The sequence below is a fragment of the Canis lupus genome, chromosome 18 (genome assembly GCF_011100685.1).
Source record: "Canis lupus familiaris isolate Mischka breed German Shepherd chromosome 18, alternate assembly UU_Cfam_GSD_1.0, whole genome shotgun sequence".
Classification (NCBI taxonomy): Eukaryota; Metazoa; Chordata; class Mammalia; order Carnivora; family Canidae; genus Canis; species Canis lupus.
In genome coordinates this window covers 15,795,062-15,814,602 of record NC_049239.1, presented here as the reverse complement: position 1 = coordinate 15,814,602, position 19,541 = coordinate 15,795,062, and the positions used below count along the sequence as shown (strand labels likewise).

At 42.0% G+C, this 19,541-nt stretch overlaps 1 protein-coding gene and 1 long non-coding RNA gene across 6 annotated transcripts in view; one reads left to right on the top strand and one right to left on the bottom strand.

Moving 5' to 3' along the window:
• The window catches only part of LHFPL3 (LHFPL tetraspan subfamily member 3), a 562,047-nt gene that overhangs the window by 458,978 nt on the left and 83,528 nt on the right, over positions 1–19,541 (top strand). The window lies entirely within an intron of this gene.
• Positions 1–19,541, bottom strand: part of LOC119877233 — a 50,087-nt gene that overhangs the window by 27,599 nt on the left and 2,947 nt on the right. For all 3 annotated transcript variants that reach the window (XR_005373195.1, XR_005373193.1, XR_005373194.1), the window contains exon 2: positions 5,393–5,540. This is a non-coding gene — a long non-coding RNA (uncharacterized LOC119877233). The remainder of the gene's footprint in view (positions 1–5,392; positions 5,541–19,541) is intronic.

The window sequence follows — 19,541 nt, the reverse complement described above, 5'->3', positions numbered from 1 at the left end:
AGGCCAGGACCATATGTTCCAACACCATCATTAGCCTTTATTGCATCTTCAGTTTGCCTATCTAAACCCTACACTTGAGTTAAACTCCTAAAGATCAGGAAGCATATGTGGATTAATCTTTACAGCCATACCTTTCTACTATGCTCACTCCTTCCACCCAACTCACCTTAACAGAGGGACAGATGGGCTATTCACAGAGCAGAACTCCTACTCACCCCCAAGCCATAGTAGATTCATCTCCACACCAGGGTAAAGGATTGATAAATAGAAGGAAGATTGGTTTCTATATCCAATGGAAATACCCCCTTGGCTAGGTGCCTTTGTTTAGGGGACAAACTACCCATTGGTATGCAACAGTCCTAGATCTAAGCTGTAATAAGAGCAAAATAAATCACTGTTGATAAATGAACTTGTCTAGGAAATAGCCCCTACCTTTGTCCCTTTTATATTATATGAACTGTTTTTCTGCCATTTATATAGTTTTTATATCACACTATATCCAATAATCAAACAATCCTCAGCATGCCATTAATAAACTAATGTCAGACTTACTCAGAGAAACTTATACTATGATGTTTGCAGCATCATTGAAAAATTAATTATTTACCAACATTTTGTTGAGTACTCAGCACAGGTAACCAGTCTATGCTTATTAAATAAAACTGCATTAATATTTGACATTATATTGCAATCCCTTTAATGGTTGCAATATAACCATTATCCCCATTTTATCTCTGAAAATAAATGAACTGTATTCAGGGATTGCATTTTAGGTACCAATTAGCTATATCATAAAAATAACAGCAACCTGAATATTAGTGGCTTATTAAAGTTAGGTCTGTTTGTTTTTCATACTAATGGCCCTAACACCCAACCAGTTGGTGTGTGCACCCACACCTGACACAGCCTATTAACACATTCAGCCTTCGAGCTAACTTAGAGGCCAGGCAAAGCCACCAAAAGACTCTGATGCAAGTTGAAATAAAATGAAATGTCAACACATATTCCTTCATTTCTGGAGTGAAGGTACAGAAAGGGAGTGAGAGAATATTAGAATGTACAAAGCACACAATGCATATCAATAAAGACATTGTGCTGGAAGTTACCTTGATTTTTTTTTAAAAATAAGGTATATTGCCATAAATCTGCTCTAGAAGAAGCTATGAATTCCTATGAAGGATATATAAATATCTTGGAATCCCTATGGTTCTCTAGGCTGCTAAAAATATCACAAAGTCAAAGATGGAAGGAAAGTGATCCCACCCCCCTTATCTCTACTCTTGTATGCCTCACATTAGGACAATTCACAATGGGCTAAATATTTTGGGTAAAATATTTATCAGTATGGGTAAAATAATTTGTCAACTCTAAATAAAACTGTGGAAGTGGAATGCCTGGGTGGCTCAGCGGTTGAGCATCTGTCTTTGACTCAGGGCATGATCCCAGAGTCCCAGGATCGAGTCCCATGTTGGGGTTCCTACATGGGGCCTGCTTCTCCCTCTGCCTATGTCTTTGCCTCTCTCTTTCTGTGTGTTTCTCATGAATAAATAAATAAAATCTTCAAGAAAAAAAACTATGGAGGAGTCAAAAGTTGCCCTCAAATAAGCTATGGGATGTTCATAACCCTAAAATGTGTCAAATAAATATTAGTTTCTTCCTATCTGTCAATTAGGACACTTTCAGCTGCAAATCTCAGAAAACTTGACCCAAACTGGACTGAACACAGTAGGAATAATTCACTTAAGGCACAGTTGGATTCAAGGCTTGTTCAACAATAACATCAAGACTCGGTATCTCTTCTTGGTTCTTCTTCTGCTATGTTACCTTCAGTCTTGGGCTTTATGCCATAGAAAATGGAGTAGCAGCTCCAGACCCTAAGTCCTCTCTGGCTTTAAATCATTCTGAAAAATAAACCATATATTTCCAGGGATCCCAAGAAAGTTTCATTGTTTTTCATTGGCTCTTGTTGGGTCGTGTGTCCAAGTCTAAGCCAGTCACTATCATCAGGCATAGGACATTCCAGTTGACCACACTTGAGTAACGTGTCCATCTCTGAACTTGAGACTGCCAGAATTACTTTAAAAGGAATAATAGAAAGTGCTTTCCCTCAAAGGAAAATCTAGGTATAATTACCAGAAGAAATATGAGATAGAAAGCAGTGGGGAAGAAAGCCAGATATCTGCTATCCCTCTTTATTCCCTGTGGTGGGCAGCCTCTAAGTGGTCCCCCACTGATCCCCAACATTTGGTATTCTGTCCTTTTGTAATGCCCTCTCCTTGAGAGTGGGTGTAACCTGTGACTTGTTTCTAATCAACAGAATATGGCAGTAGTGATGGAATGTCACTACTGCAATTAGGGTGTAAGACTGTGACTTCCATCTTACTCGCAGAGTCTCTATAAACTTCTTGGCTTGGATGCTGGAATGAAGCAGGCAGCCACATTGGAGAGGCCCACATGGCCCTAAACTGAAGATACCTTCTAGATACGAACTGAGCCCCTCAGTCCCAGAGCCCTTAAAGTACTGTAGTCTGCTGACAACCATATATTTGGGAATTGTATCATCCCCCAGTCGAGCTTTCAGATGAGATTTCCATTCTGGCCAACACTTTAATTGCTGTTTTGTGAGAGATACTGGGACAGGGGACATAAAAGTTAGTTAATAAATATGTCCTGTGTTAAGTCACTAAGTTTGTACTCATGTTGTTGTTCAGCAGTAAACAACCAATGCACTTCTTTTTCCCTCCCACATCTCTTTCAGAATCTCTCCCAGCTCTACCATGGTCCCCCCTACCCAGAACACAATACTAATCTTAAACAACCAGAGACTTCTATACCCTGGGAAAGGTCTAGCACTCTCTGCTCCCCATGCACTCCCCTCTTTCAGCTATGCACTGCCCTCAGTTTACTGTTCAAAGAAAGCATCTGACTGAGCCTGTTATCACAGATGCCTCAGGTCTTAAAGGAAAGGATTTTTGGTGACATTTCTCATTGATGGTATCTGGGGCCCTCCTGGCATCCTTTAGGGTCTGTTACACTAGTATGCTCCACGCTGCAGAGCTGAAGGGTAAAGAAGCATTTTCGACCCCAAAATAATTGCTCTGAGACAGAAATGACTCAAGTGAAAAGGTAATTCTTGCTGATGGCAAATCATGACTGCCTGTGATGATGTGGGCAATCATCACCTGTTACTGGTTTTGAAGTCTTCTCCTATCTGGAGTCACCGTGAATGGCCAGAGTTGACCTACGTGGTCCCACCTCAGTCTTCTTTCTGTCTTCAGTTCCTTCCTCTTGTTCTCTTTAATGCTTTTCAGGATGCCCAGCTGCAGCCTTACAGAGCCCACACTGCATTTGCACTGAAGGAGGATTCATAGTGCTACACAAAAGCTTCCAGCCACCAAAGCACAAAGCCTTTCCTTCAGTCAGGCTCCAGGGTCTCTCAGCTCTTCGGAGAACCATAATCCTACATGGAGAGTCATATTTTCTCTCTCCTATGGGGCTTTTGAGGCTGGCCCCAAGTCCCCTTTCTGCTCACACCCATCTCCTCTCTGCACTGTGTGCAGTTTTCAGACTGGATCCCTTACCCCTCAGGGAATAGGATCGACCAGATTTGCCCTAGCCACATTGCTTCATCTGAAGCCTGAGCTTTATTCTTCTGTGGATTCTGTGATTCTGCAACTCTGTATAGTGTTTGAATCTCATTGCACAGTAAACCCTGGTGCATTTCATGATTTAGCGCTAAGAAGGCGACAGGTGGCACATTTGTGGGTAATTAAAGCCTGCCATAGGCTGTGTTATAATGCATAAGACTGATGATGTAGGACTTCCAGCAATCCTGGGTGAAGAAACAGCTCTGCCTGTCACATAGCTGTTGCTACATGCAGGCTTTCAGACAAAAGAATAGGATGAGGGGGAGGCTCACTACTTTTTTTTCCTAATTGATGTTTAGGTCATTTGGGTAATAACCACTTGAAAATGCTAGGCATTTGTCTCACTGTGGGTTTTTTCCCAGAGTTCTGATGCAATATGCTATGGAGCATAATGATTCACTCATACTTAAGTGTCAATTTGTCCAGGACTGAGTTATTCATAGACTGTTTTGAGATGTGTTACATCTTCTGAATTATTAATTAAAGATAAAACTCATTCTGATGGGGGGAGGGATTTTTCTACAACAGTCTATCCCAAGAATCTGCAAATGGTTCTTGATCTCTGCAGTTTCTTACACCAATAAAGGGATTGCATTGACTCCAAAGTTGTTTTTGACAAAAATACGAGTTCTGGATTCTGGGAACTGAATTATCAAAAAATCTCTTTCTAGTAATGATACATGCTCTCCTGGTGACTGTGAACATTTTCTCTGGAGTGTCTACTAAAACAAAGAGCACTTAGGATCTTTTTCGGATGTTTGTCCCTTATGTTCTTTGATCTGAACATCATCTGAATGTTTTCAACATGGAAAACAAACCAAAATAATTAAATTCTCTGGACACATCTAGAATGAAAATTAATTATGTGTTAATACAAGGAGGTCCTTTTGCCCTCATTAATTTGTGAACAAAAATTTATCAAGCACCTGTAGGGCTGGGCCCTGGAATGAGGGCCTACTGGGGGCCATGCACAGATCAGGAAATCAGGCATCTGCCTTCCCCCTCAGAGCTGCCGCAGCCAATGACCTCATATTATTCATAATGCCTCTCAGGCATTAAACACTACTTTTGGAAATTCTCTTCTCCTTTTCTCAGTCCTCTTTCTACATATTCTTACAATTCCTTTTATTTCCATGACCCTGTTGTGAGGTGAACTGCATCCCCCCCCGCCAAAAAAAAAAAACTGTTGGATTCCTAACTGCCAGTACCTTAGAGTGTGACCATATTTGGAAATCCAGCCTTTACAAAGGTAATAAGGTTACAGTGCAGTCACAGATTAGCCCCTAAGCCAGGACCACTCCTGACTGTGTCCTTCCAAAAAGGGAAATTTGGACACACGACAGAAAGCATAGGGAGAAGACCATGTAAAGACGACAGCAGAGATAGGGATAATGCTTTTGCAAGCCTCACAACACCAGAGATGGCCACCACAACACCAGAAGGGAGAAGCCTGTAACAGATTCTTCCTCATGGCCCTCAGGAGGAAGCAACCCTGCCACTACCTTCATCCTAGACGTCTGACCTCCAGAACTTTGAGACAATAAATTTCTGTCATATAAGCCACTCAGTCAATGGGGCTTTGTTATGGCAGCCCTAGAAAATGAATACAGATCTCAACTCCCAAATTGTCATCTCTACCTCAAAACCTTCTTCAAACCTGCCTGATTGACAAGGGATGCACAGCCTTCTCAAACTCACGGAAAGGGCTTCTAGAACCCAATGCTTGTACCCTCACAAGTACTCACTGAAACATAATGGTGCTTCTCACTTCTGCTGCTGCTGAGGATGAGGATGAGGATGATAAATATGGTGCATGGCAGAGGAAGAAGGGGGAGAAGAAGCAAAAGACAAAGCAGGAGAAAAAGAGAATGAATCCACGGACCTGGCTCCTCTCTGTGAAATACAAGAGATATTAATGGTCACAGCAATATGGGTGTCTTTTCTATCTATGTATTCCCCACCCCCACACATCCACCCACCCAAATTATAGAGCAGATTCATGACTGAACCTTCTGAATGTCCATTCCTACATTGGTGGGCACTGATCATTGACCATTAATGGATGCCCTTGAGAGGAAATCACAGTATATGGTCCCCTTGTTCATTCAACAGAAGTATTTATTTGTGGTCAGGTAGTCTGGAACTCTGCCTCGTTAGCCAGTACTATCCTCCAGCCAAGTAGAAGAGGAGAAAAGTGGTATGATATGTTCACCCAAGGGCTGTGTCTGTGTTTTAAATGCTCTGACTCTCTGACTACTCTGCTCTCCCTTCAGTGACATCCTTTTGGATAGAGATGAGGAGCCATCAAACAGCAAATGATGCCCACATCCCACAGGAACCAGTGTGTCCAGGTTATTTTAAGTGGTGCTGTTTATCAAGCACATGCTAGATATTTAAAACATGGTCAGACACTTAGTGTTCATAATTCCAATGAATCCCACCAACCCCTACTTCCAGCATGGAAGACTTGTTATTATTCCCATCTTTTGAAATACCACCCCCCTCACAAGTGTCTGGATTGCCCAGGACCATCCAGCTAGGGAGTGAAAGAGCTGGGATTTGAACGTGTGCCTCTGTGACTGCCTGCTTAGGACCCAATCCCTGGAATGGTGACTGGTATGTAATAGGTGTTCATAATGAGTATTCTGTGGCCTACATGACTCCCAAAGCCTGTACTCTTTCCACAACATGGTAAAATTCTCTGGAACTGGAGAAGAGCTGGAGCTGACAAACCTAAGGCCAAAGCTCTGGGTGACAGGAGTCTGTGTATTGAGAGATAAGTATTCCATTCTTTTTGTTCTACCAATGGCTGATTTAATCAACTTGTAGTAATTACACACACTGCAAGGCAGTATTTATTAGATACCTTACGCTAGTGAGTCTTCAAAACAGGTGAATAACAACAACAGCAAAGATTATTGTCATAAGGAATGTCTCTTTGATTTTAGGGTAACCCCTTCACAAAACACTGATTCCACTAATTACCATTTGGTCATTTGCTGTCCCCTCACACAAACCCTATTGGTCTTTGATCATCTTGCCAAGAGTTTAAGAATGGATCTAAAAATATAGATCTCGGAAAAAGAAATACTAATGTGGAACTTTGTGTGGAACCTTAAAAAGGTGAACTCATAGACACAGAGTAGGATGACAGTTGCCAGAGGTCTCTGGGGCTAGAGAATTGGGGAGATATTGACCAGAGGGTACGAACTCCCAGGGGCACCTGGGTGGCTCAGTCGGTTAAGCATCTGCCTTCGGCTCAGGTCATTATCTCAGGGTCTTAGGATGGAGCTCCATGTTGAGGTCTCTGCTTCGAGCTCCCTGCTCAGCAAAAAGTCTGCTTCTCCCTCTCCCTCTGCCCTTCCACTACTTCCCCCTGCAACCTCTGCTGAAGCTCTCTCTCAAATAAAAAATAAGATCTTAAGAAATTTTTTTAAAAAGCTAAAAACAATTATAAGACAAAGAAATTCTGGGGATACAATGTGCAGCTTGGTGATTGTAGTTAATAATACTGTGTTATACTTGAAACACTTGCATACCTAAGTGTCATCAAGAGAGTTGATCTTAAATGTTCTGACCACAGAAAAGAAATGATAATTACATGATGTGATAGAAATGTTAGCTAACCTGAGGTGGGAATCATTTTGCAATACAGGAGTGTATCAAATCAGCATGTTGTGCACCCCAAACTCACACAACAGTATATGTCAGTTATATCTCAATAAAGCTGTGTAGTGGAGAGGAGGGGCAGATTAAAAAAAAATAAAAAGTAAAGTGCAGGTCTTCCAGCCTGGGGCTCTCCAGAAGTTTGTAAATCGTTTAACATCTTTTTTCCTAAATGTCAGATTCCTGAGACAGGAAGAAGAGGCACATAGGCCTTCTGATTCTTTTTTTAGTACATGTGCTGAAGAGACAGAGCAAAATGTGAAGAGTCCTTTCCAGTTCCCACTTAGGAGAGCAGATTAGTGAATGTTGCCGTAGGTACTAGAGGAACTATCCACATGTGCCTTTGAGGGGCTGAGCTTGGACACAAGAGGTTTTCTATTAGGAAAAATCCCAAGGTCAACAGTGTCCCCCACCCCAGGTCTTGATACATGTCCTTCTTAAAATATCTTGCCAGTACTCTCACAACAGCAACACTTTTAATTTTGAATTATTTGTTGAATAGTATTTCCTTTAAGAACAATCATGTCCGGACGCCTGGATGGCTCAGTGGTTGGGCGTCTGCCTTTGGCTCAGGGTGTGATCCTGGAGTCTCCAGATTGAGTCCCACATCGGGCTCCCTGCATGGAGCCTGCTTCTCCCTCTGCCTGTGTCTCTGCCTCTGTGTGTGTGTGTCTCTCATGAATAAATAAATAAAATCTTTTTTTAAAAAATCATGTCAATAATATGAGTCACATCCATATATATATGTTTTATATATGAATATATATATGTACCAAATGAATAGCTTAAGGAACTTGCTATGGAAGGTAAAGAAAAGTCTGACCCAAACAGCACAGAGGAAGTTCATTCTACTGTGGCTCCGACACCCTGGATTTGAATGTTAGTCATTTCATTTATGACTCTTCTGAGCACAACAATGTGCTATGTGCACTGAGCCAGGTGCTGGGGATGTAATCATGAGCAAGACAAGCAGAGTTCCTAGCCACTCAGAGCTACTCATAGTCTATAAGAAAGCAATTAGAATAAATTGTGGTAAGTGCTCCGCTAGGAAAAATGCAGGCTGTACTTGGTGGGAACACTGAATCTAGTTTAGAAGGGTCAGAGAAGGCTTCTTGAAAGAAGCAACAGCTAAGCTGAAATCTAAAGGAGCAAGCCAGGTGAAGAGAAGTGTGTGCCAGACCAGAGATGTCAATGCAATGACCAGAGAGAACGGGCACAGTGCTTCCTAACACTGAGGTCCCGAATGCCTGGAAGGCAAAGGATAACATGTGGCCAAAAGAAGCATCCAGAGGTCTAGCCATGATGGGTCCAGTGAACCACAGGACTTCATCTGAAGGCAATGAGAGCCATTGCAAAGATTTACGCAGAGGTGACATGCACCCTTGGATTCAAAGGGAAGAAATCAAGTCATAGAGAAGAGTAGAGGCAGGAGGATCAGTGAGGAAGCTTCATGGAATGGCTCAGGCAAAAGATAATGGCATATGGAGAAGTATAGTGGCAGGGAGATAGAGGAGTGCTCTTTTGGAGGATATTTCACAAGACTTGATGAGAGAGGATCATTCCTCTGGTTCACTTTGGGTCACAGGAAGAATGATTATGATCATAACTGAGAAAAGGAACATCAGTGGGATGTGACAAGTTGGAGACATGAAAGAGATTGGAGAAAGAAGACCATGAATTCCCTTTGGTAGGGCGACCATATCATTTATTGTCCAGACTGACAGAAGGACAATAGGAGGAGGCACCGTTGGTGCTATCCGGACAGCATAAACTGAAACTGTACCTTGCAAACCAGACTTTTGGTCATTCTAGTTCGGGGACATATTGAGGTTGGAGGTACTGATAATATATCCAAGGGCAGATAATAAGTGGGCAGCAGATAATGTGTCTGACCTTGAGGTGAAATTCTTGACCAAAGAGTCTTCCACCAGGGGAACAATTTAGGAAGGTGGGTTTTCCCAATTGCTTTACGATCTTTAATTAAGAGACATATTATGACTGTTGTCACTGTGCATGCCAAAAGAAACTGGCAGCTAGGGACTATTGTTCCATCCTTCGCTTACAGTGTATCTTTTATCAGGTGGGCCCAGGAGAACCATCTCCAGCTTGAAGTCAGAATGAATGTGATCAAGGCAACTTGCCTAAGGTCAGACTTTTAATGGACATCAGTTCAAGCAAAGATGGATGAGCACACATATATCCCCAATCCTGGGGTGAGGGGAAGGGAAGCTCAAAAAAGATAGTGTACTGACTTTGGATTAGTGGCATCATTTTATATCTGGATGACAGCATGTTGTTGCTGTGGTTGTTATAATCATTAGCAATTATCATTATTATTATGACAGATGCCATGGTGATGCTAAGCATTAGTCTTTGTCAATGCTAGCGTAAATGAATGCATATATTAAAGTTCTTTCCACTTTTAGTTCATTCTCATTTTGAAGGCTCAACCTGAAAATAACATGAAGACATTTATTGCTGTCACCTACTAGCTGATCATATCATTCTAAGAGAAAGCTATTCTAGAGAATGCACACAACAGTGAAAGATTTGGCAGGTAAGCATGCAGAATTAAAGCATCTTACAAACAAGGTTTAGATTATTATTTGATAATTTGTTAACCTGACTGCAATAATTATTTCTCTAATGCTGACAGAACTGCAGTTCATTAAAATTCAAGAGTGGCTGGTATGGAGATTCCGACTTCTCCAGCATCTGAGCCACCATGACCTCTACCATTTGCTGCATAGGCTGTCTTACTTGGAAAGTGGTCAATGACACTTCCTCAGTAACTGATCCTTATGACAATTTGGAAAGTCTCCATTAAAACTTCAGTGATTTTTTTTTAGGGGGGCAATGACCACTGCTGACTGAAAGCCAGCAGCTGCTGAGAGAGCAGTGATCTCAAAAAAAGAAAGGGCAACCAACCCAAGTGGCCCTCCCCAGTAGAATGGATGAATAAATTGGCATATTCGTGCTGTGGAATACTATACAGCAGTGGAAATTTCAAAACCACAGCTCCCCACATCAACATAGATAAGCCTGAAAATGTACAATGTTGAGCCAAAGAAGGAAAACACGAAAGAATAAATATAGTATTATTCGAGGATCAAAAACCAGACTCAGAATTATGTTGAGATGTGTTACATACCGATGACCCCATAAAGAAAAGCAAGGAAGAGATCATCAAGTCAGAATAGTGCTACTTCCAGGGGAAGGGGCTGGCATGTGATTGGAGAGAACTACACATGAGTGTTCACTTTATAATTGTTAGACTGTATTTTTTAAATAGGGGAGGACCAAAATCTGTACATTTTAAAGTTCTAGTTATAATTATTTATCCAAAGGGAAGAGGAATTCTTCTAATTCTACTTTCTCCTCCCTCTGTTCAGAGCTCTTCCCCTATGCCACCCTCTCCGCAATCAGGCCTTTATTTTTTTTAAGATTTTATTTATTTATTCATGAGAGACACAGAGAGAGGCAGAGACAGAGGCAGAGACAGAGGAAGCAGGTTCCACGCAGGGAGCCCGATATGGGACTCAATCCTGGGACCCCGGGATCACGCCCTGAGCCAAAGGCAGATGCTCAACCACTGAGCCACCCAGGTATCCCGAGACCTTTATTTTCTTTCCGCTCGTGCTGTCCCCTCACCCCTATCCACAGGGTCTCACACCCTGAACCCTCTCTCTCGGTTTCTGACACAACCTCTTGGCACGCTGCAGGTATGGCGATTGGAGGATGTAGGAAAACCGCCTTGCTGCCTCACAGCAGTACCAGGGAGGAGGCTCCTTAGTGAGAATTGGCCTCCCATCAAACTTAACAGTATTGACAGTGTACCCCCCCTCTTTGAAGAATGACAGATTTATGCATGGAACTGCTTTGCTCATTCAGAATGGAGAGGCCAAACCCCTCTTTACAGCTGGCCAGCCTTCTATACAGGCCGGCACCCCCTTTCTGGTGAGGGGAGTTAGCCCCATGATGTCTGCTTCCTATTACCTATTCTGAGACATTCTACAATAGTCTTGCCCCTCGTTGAGTATGAGATGGAGATCCCTGCAGAAAAGAACAACCTGAAGAGCTAAGCCCTCCAGGAGCATCTTTATTCTTAAGTCTTCCTGGGAAAATCTTTTTATTGCAACCACCCTTGCTAGTAGATTCCAAGCTTTTCCCCAGCTAGGCCCACCATGGGTGACAAGAATCAGCAGCATGATTTAAGAATTGTGTCTACAATTCTTGTACCTGTTACAAACCTAGTTTCCTTTCAGCCTAACAGGATTCCATCCTGCTACCTGGGATTTCAGGGTCTGTATGAAAGTTCAGGGCTGTGTGAATCACTGTGCTGTCTCCTGAGGTTGCTTCATAAAAGGATGCATTTGCCAAAGATAATCAGATAGTCTATACAAAGCATAAATGTGAGCTCTAGCTTGAACCTATTCTATTTCCTTGGATTTGAAATCATCACCTTTGATCTTAATTTTAGTCCTCTATGGTAACCATGGTTTCAGAATCCTTCTTTCAATTACTATGAGGTGTTGCATAAAAGGGATGTTGGGTTTAATCTCTTAAGCCCCCTCTGAAATTTCTGCACTGGTCTGGGTGGCAACTCACTTATAAAATGAACTTCAGAAGCTGCTTTCAAAGGCAGACAGAGGCTGTCAGAGCTGAGCGTTTCATTTTCAGGACACTCAACATGCCAGAAGGCTCAGGCCCAAACCATCTTTGCCCTGGTGGCAACATCCCATCTTGCTCCAGTTACCGCCTCTCCCTAAAGCCTCCCAGGATCAGGCTGTTTTAACACCACTACACACTTTCCATGGCACCTGGGTGGCTCAGTTGGTTAGGTGTCTGACTCTTACATTTGGCTCAGGTCATGATCTCAGGGTTGTGGGATCCAGCCCCGCATAGGGCTCTGTACTCAGTGCAGACTGTGCTTGAGTTTCTCTCCCTCTGCCCTTCCCCTGCTCATTCTTTCTCTTTCTCTCAAATACACAAATAAAATCTTTAAAACTAAAAAAAAAAAAAAGTAAGTAAAGAAAATACACTTTCCAAGCCTGCCTCATTAACTGCTCTGGCCTTCCAGAGTCCTCGGTCTGGTCAAGCACACACTTCTGGCAATGACTACTTAAACTTCCAGACAGCTACCTCTCCAGTCATTCTGTGGTTCCCCTCCAACGTCTCCTCCTCCCTCATCCTCTTTTGGCCCAGACTCTGGCCTACCCCCAGCACCCCCCAACACACACCCGGACAACCTCAACCCATGGGGGCGTGTCCCTGCTCTGAAGTTAGGACCTCCCCACCTCTGCCTCCCTATCACTTCACATAGTGTTGTTTTGTATTGCCGTTCGTCTCTGTCTATGTAGGGTTGGAGCGCCCGCCTTTCCTCCCATTTCCCTGACGGAACCTGTCCAGTGATGTGTGTGCACAGCTGGCACTCTGTCATGCTGGGTGTTCAATACTGATGTGCTGCCTGAAGGCTCGGATTGCTTTTAGCCTTACCTTATCACCTTCGCATGCCTCCCCTTTTCCTGCTCACCTGATTCACTATCTCTAACCTTTGTCTTGACGCAGCTCAACCCCAAATGAAGAGCATGTCTTTCTGATTCCCTGGGAACTTTTCTCATTAAATGCCACCTTTATTTTTAACAACCTTGCTTTCCAACACAGTCTCTGAATTCATATTTTTCCAAGTCTCTCTTTTTTTTAAGATTTTATTTATTTATTCATGAGAGACACACAGAGAGAGAGGCAGAGACATAGGTAGACGGAGAAGCAGCTCCCTGTAGGGAGACCGATGTGGGACTCGATCCCAGGACTGCAGGACCACGCCCTGAGCCAAAGGCAGAGGATCAACTGCTGAGCCACCCAGGCATCCCTTCCCAGTCTAGTGAGATACTTATCTGCTCGTGTTTAGATCAATAGTATATTCTTTGCTCTGTAGCTCTCTCTCCATTGACTGGGAACAAAACTGAGGACCAAAGCTATGCCTATGCTTTATTATTACAGCCCCAAGGGCTTCACATCCTACAGGGACTCCCTGAGGCCTTCCCTGATTGGCTGATTGACAGTTTTAGGTATAGAAACCTCCTCCCCAGACAGCACCATTTTGCCCATCCTTATCCCATAGGAACCCCCTCAGCCACACCATCACTTCTCCCTGCTCCGAACAGCCCCTCCCTGACATGACATCACCAGCTGTCCTTTGAAATCTTCCCATTGTTGACTTATCATAAAGTCTTTACTTGAAACACTCTTCCAATACCAAGCACTTAGACTCATGCTGGCTATTTAAATTGAAGTTAATCAAAATTAAACACAATTCATTACCTCGGTTGTACTGGCCTACAGTTCAAATGATGAATAGTGGCCATCGTATTAAACAGCACAGGCCTAGGACATTTCCAACATCACAAGAAGTTCTGTTGGACAGTGCTGACATAAAGCAAGTAGAAGTGAAGAGAAAGCAGGAGAAGAGAGGATTTATTTAGCTAGCAAGGGTCACCTGGCTTATTGAGGAGCTCTTAGGGCTGAATGTGCCTACACTCCCTGAGGAACATGGTGGTTCGTTTTCCCATCCTCTTTCATTTTCTGTCAGTTTCGAAGTGAGTCTTTTCACCAGCCCCTGGGCAATTTATCAAACTTGTTGCAATCGACAGGTTCAGGAAGTTCTCCCTAAAGTCTTGCCTTGTTTGTGGAATTCCTTGCCTGCCCAAAGCAGCTGACCTGGGCAGCCCAGTATCATCGCATCTTCAAATATCTGTCTTGATTTTTTTTAATGCTGGGCATTGCAGTTTCAGTTTTATGCTTTACTCTGCTGAGCTGCTTTTGTGCTTGACCCTGGGGTGAGCATAGCATTGTGGACTCAAGTTTATAAGTAAAATAATCAATACCCTTAATTTCAGGTGTTCAAAAGAACACAGAGAGGGAAAACAGGAGCAAGCCAGAAAAACAGAAGACATTTCACTTTTCCTATAACGAGGTTATTTACATGGGTTGGGTTTGGGAATTTGTTGTCTTAGTAAATCTTTCCTCCTCTCTCTCTCTCTCTCTCTCTCTTTCTCTTTCTCTCTCCTTCCTTTCTCTCTCTCTCTCTCTCTCTCTCTCTCTCTCTCGCTAAAAAAGAGGGAGGAGGACTTCCTATGCAAACTCAAGATCGTTGAAGATTTCATCTAAGTGCTAATTTTTAGGCTTCTTCCCCTTTTTAAATCTGGTAGTGCCATCACCAACTGTGAGATTCTCTTCTGTCATCGTACGCCTGCTATGTAGAAGAAACTTCTTGTACATTCCATAGCTACGTAGGACTTTATGAGAAAATAGATCATGGTCCCCTGTCAGTATTCACAACATTTATTTTACGTGCCTTCAAGCATTAAGCAAAGCCCAAACCATTCCTAGCATTACTAACTGGATTTAATATCAGCTTAATTTGATCCCTGTAAATGCAACTGAAAATTTTTCATCTTGATCCTGCTAAGAAAGTAGTAAATCACATGAATGATAGGGAATGTGCTTGCATTTCCAATAATTCTGAAACAGATGGTCCCTATTTACAACCGTCACAATTAACATATCACCACTAGGACTCTACCATGGCTCACCACAGTTCAGTTTTATGCAACCATCTCTGCTGTCCTTTATCTGTCTCCAAAAGAATATATTCCTCTTGTCCATTTGGATCTGGAAAACCAACCAACCAACCAACCAACCTGCTCTCTCAACTACTTACATTCAGCCTGCACAGGAGCCTCCGATGTGATTACATACAAAAAAACTCTGACCCTTGCTTCTGAATGATTTCTCAATATCCCAGCAGGAAAAAAAAAAAATTATAGTAGCAAGCCTGTGCCTTTTTTTCGTCTTCTCTCATGAAAAGTAGCAGTTGTATTACTTCTGTAATATAAAGTGTATGTCCTGAGACACTAATACCCCATGTCACAGCAGCCAGGTTATTCACTTTAAACAATGTTCTCAGGGAAGTCCTTTGCTTGAAAGTAATCATGACCACCCAGGATTCCGGTTCTTTTAGACTGGAGTTTGTTGATATTTGCCTATTGTAACAGAGATGCCACACCATCTTTACTAATCCAGCACTGCAGCCTTCATTTGTCAAGGAATGATGAGTTTCAAAAATTACAAAGAGACAAGTGTGGCTATGGGGACGTTTCACTGACCACAACTGTCCCCACCATCACCAGGCTTCTGATGGAAGAACTAGGATCAGAGCAAGGCACAAAATGAGCTGATTGTGACTTTTTTCAATGAGAGAGAGCTTTGTCTCTGTTCTCCTTCCTTGTGTGTCTAACAGTGTGGGCTCCATATTTATATTATTGCAGAATTCTCTTCAGGCAAATTGGGCTTATTGGGAGGTTTGCACCTTCTCACTCATACACATCTGGACATGTTATATCTGAAAATTGGAAAACGCACGTGCATTCACAGACCATGCAAAAAATGAGAGTGGGAAACACCGAGCCCATTTATCATTCTCCATGAAAAAGAATTGTACAGGCGGCTTCTTCTGCAAGAGAAGCAAATGAATGAAAGGGTGAGCAGAGTGCTAATAACGTACCACGGCTCCAGATTAAAGTGTCAGCGCTGCTGCTCAGCATCTGAGAAGCTGAAATGCTTCTCTGGGTTTTGATTAGGAAAGGGGAGATACTCAAAGAAATGTGAAGTGCTCAGGAACATTTTCATATGCCAACCACACCCTGGCAAGTCGGTAGGCCATATGATGCTGCGGGGGTTCTAGGCCAGGCTGAAGTCCTTGAGTGGGGAGACAGATGAATGGGTGTTTCCAGGGGTCTTCGCCAAGGCTCCCAAGCAGCCCACCTCGTGCCCAGCCTTCTTCAGTTCCTGTGCAGAGCCTACAGCCCCCCTCTGTTATGACGGCTTGCCTCACTCTGGGTCACCTCAATGAGCACCAACTTAGGGAGATACCATAAGCCCACCCCTACCCCCACTGCCCTCCCACCCCCTCTAGGCAAAAGAAACAAGAGACCTCTGTGCTGTGAGATCCTGGCCGCACCCTCTCCAGGGGAAAAGGAAATGATTCCCATTCCCTTGCAATCACTCACTGCCAAGGAAAGCAAACACAGCTTGTCAACAAGTTTGTTCTGACATAGACTTTGAGAATTTTCAGGAATTGATCCAAAAAATAAAAAATAAAAAAATAAAAAATAAATAAAAAAATACAAAAAAAAAAAAAAAAGGAATTGATCCCAAACAGGAGCATAGAGAGACACCCCCAGGGTCTCCTCTGCCTAAACCTGACTGCATTTCTCCCTTTCTCTGGGAACTTCAAACACCACACAGATGCTTGCTTCCCCACATTAGCCTCTGTCGTGCTAAGTCACAAAATGGAACCTTCAAAGCATTGCTGCAGTTAGGGTAATCTTTATCTAAACTTATTCTTTTTTCCCGAGTTTTATTGAGATAGAACTGACATACAACAGTGTACAAGTTTAAGGTGTACAAGTGACAATTTGATACACATGCCTATTGTAAAATGATTACCAAAATAGGGTTGGTTCACACCTCTATCACCGCACGTTATTATCTTTGGGGGGAGGAGGCGTGAGACATTTAAGATCTATTCTCTTAGCAACTGTCAAGTATAGAATACAGTATTGTTAACTATCATTACCATGCTATACATTGGATGTCCAAAATTTATTCATCTTATAACTGGAAGTTTGTACCCTATGACCAATATCTGTCCCTTTCTACTCATCTCTGAAGTCAGCTTTTTGGCTCTTTAAGATTCCATATGTAAATGAGATAATGCAATATTTGTCTTTTCTATCTTATTTCACTTAGCATAATGTTCTCGGGGTGCATCCATACTGTTACAAACATCAGAATGTCCTTCTTTGAGACGCCTGGGTAGCTCAGTCAGTTAAGCATCTGCCTTTGGCTCAGTCATGATCCTGGGATCAAATCCCACATATGACTCCCTGCTCAGCAGAAAGTCTGCTTCTCTCCCTGCCTGCACTGCCTGCTGCTCCCCCTGCTGTGCTCTCTCTCTCTCTCTCTGACAAATAAATAAATAAAATCTGTTTTTAAAAAAAGAATTCCCTTCTTTCTCATGGCTGAATATATATATATGCAAATATATACCACATCTTCTTGATCCATTTAAGGGTCACACATCGACCCTTAGGTTGATTTTACATCTTGGCTATTGTGAACAGTTTTGTAATGAACATGGGGTACAGATATACCTTTGAGATCCTGATTTCATTTCCTTTGAATATATACCCAAAAGTGGGATTGCTGAATCATATGGTAGTTCAATTTTCAGTTTTCTAAGGGACCTCCATACTGTATTTCCATAAAGATTGTACCAAGTTATGTTCCCACCAGAAGTGCACAAGAATTCCCTTTTCTCCCTGTCCTCACCAACACTTAGGATCTCTTGAATTTTGATGACAGCTATTCAAACAGGTGTGAGGTGATATCTCCTGTGGCTTTGTTTGTATTTCCCTGATAATTAGTATTGCTGAACACCGCTGCATGTACCTATCGGCCATTTTTAGGTCTTTTTTGGAAAAATGTCTGTTCAAGTTTTCTGCCCATTTTTTATCAGATTCATTTGGGGGAGGGTTGTTTTGGTTTTGTTTTGCTATTGAGTTGCATGAGTTCCTTACATATTTTGGATATTAATCTCTTATCAGATGGTGGTTTGCAAATATTTTTCTCCCATTCCATAGGTTGATTTTTCATTCTTTTGATTGCTTCTTTTGCTGTGCAGAAGGATGTACTTATATTTGTTGATTTTTGCTTCTGTTACTTGTTCTTTTGGTGTTCTATCCAAAAAAATCTCTGCCAAGACCAATGTCAAGGATCCTTTTCCCTATGTTTTCTTCAATAATTTAACAGTTTTGAGGCACTTGGGTGTCTCATTTGGTTAAGCTTCCAACTCTTGATTTCAGCTAGGGTCCTGATTGCAGATTTGGGGGATCGAGCCCTGTGTTGGGTTCTGCGCTCAAATAGAGTCTATTTGAAATTCTCTCTCTCGGGACACCTGGGTGGCTCAGTGGTTAAGCATTGACCTTTGGCTCAGGGTGTGATCCCGGGGTTCCAGGATCAAGTCCCTCGAGGGGCTTCCCTGCATGGAACCTGCTTCTCCCCCTGCCTATGTCTCTGCCTCTGTCTCTTTGTGTCTTTAATGAATAAATAAATTTTGATGGAGATTGCATTGAATCTATAGATTGGGGCAGTATGGACATTTTAAAAATATTAATTCTTCCAATCCATGAGCACAGAATATCTTTGCATTTATATGTGTCTTCTTCAATTTCCTTCATCAATGTCATAGATCTTTAACCTCCTTGGATAAAGTTATTCCTAGGAATTTTAATATTTGTGATGCATTTGTAAATGGCATTTCTTAATTTCTTTTTCTGATCATTTAAATTTAAATTTCATTTAAATTCTGATCATTTAATTTCTCTTTCTTTTTAGTGTATAGAAATGCAACTAAGTTCTGTATATTGATTTTGTATTCTGCAACTTTACTGAATTCATTTACTAGCTCTAACAATTTTTTTAGAATCTTTAGGATAGAATCTTTAGGATCTTTAAGATCATATCATTTGCAAATAGACACAATTTTACTTCTTAACAATTTAGATGCCTTTTATTTCTTTTTCTTGCCTCATTGTACATTTAGGACTTCCAGTACTATATTGAATAGTGGTAGTAAAAGTGGGCACCTTTGTCTTGTTCTGATCTTGGAGGAAAAGATTTCAACTTGTCACCATTGAGTATAACGTTAGCTATGGATCTGTCATTCACGGCCCTTCCTATGTTGAAGCACATTCCTTCTATATTTAATTCGTTGAACATGTTATCATGAAAGGATGTTGTATTTTGTCAAGTGCTTTTTCTGCGTCTACTGAAATGATCATATGGTTTTAATCTTTTATTGGTGTAGCATTGGTTTGCTAATGTTAAACCATCTTTGCATCCCAGAGACAAACCACCTTGGTCATGATGTACAAGCCCTTTAGTATGTCATTGGGTCAGTTTGCTAACATTTTTTGAGAATTTTTGCATCTCTATTCATCAGGGATACTGACCTATAGTTTTCTTTTCCTATAGTGGTCTTTTTTGGCTTTAGCACAAGAGTAATGCCAGCCTCATAAAAGGAGTTTGGAAATTTTCCCTTTTATTCAATTTTTGGAAGAGTTTGAAAAGGATTGGCATTAGTTTAGTAGAGGGGCACCTGGG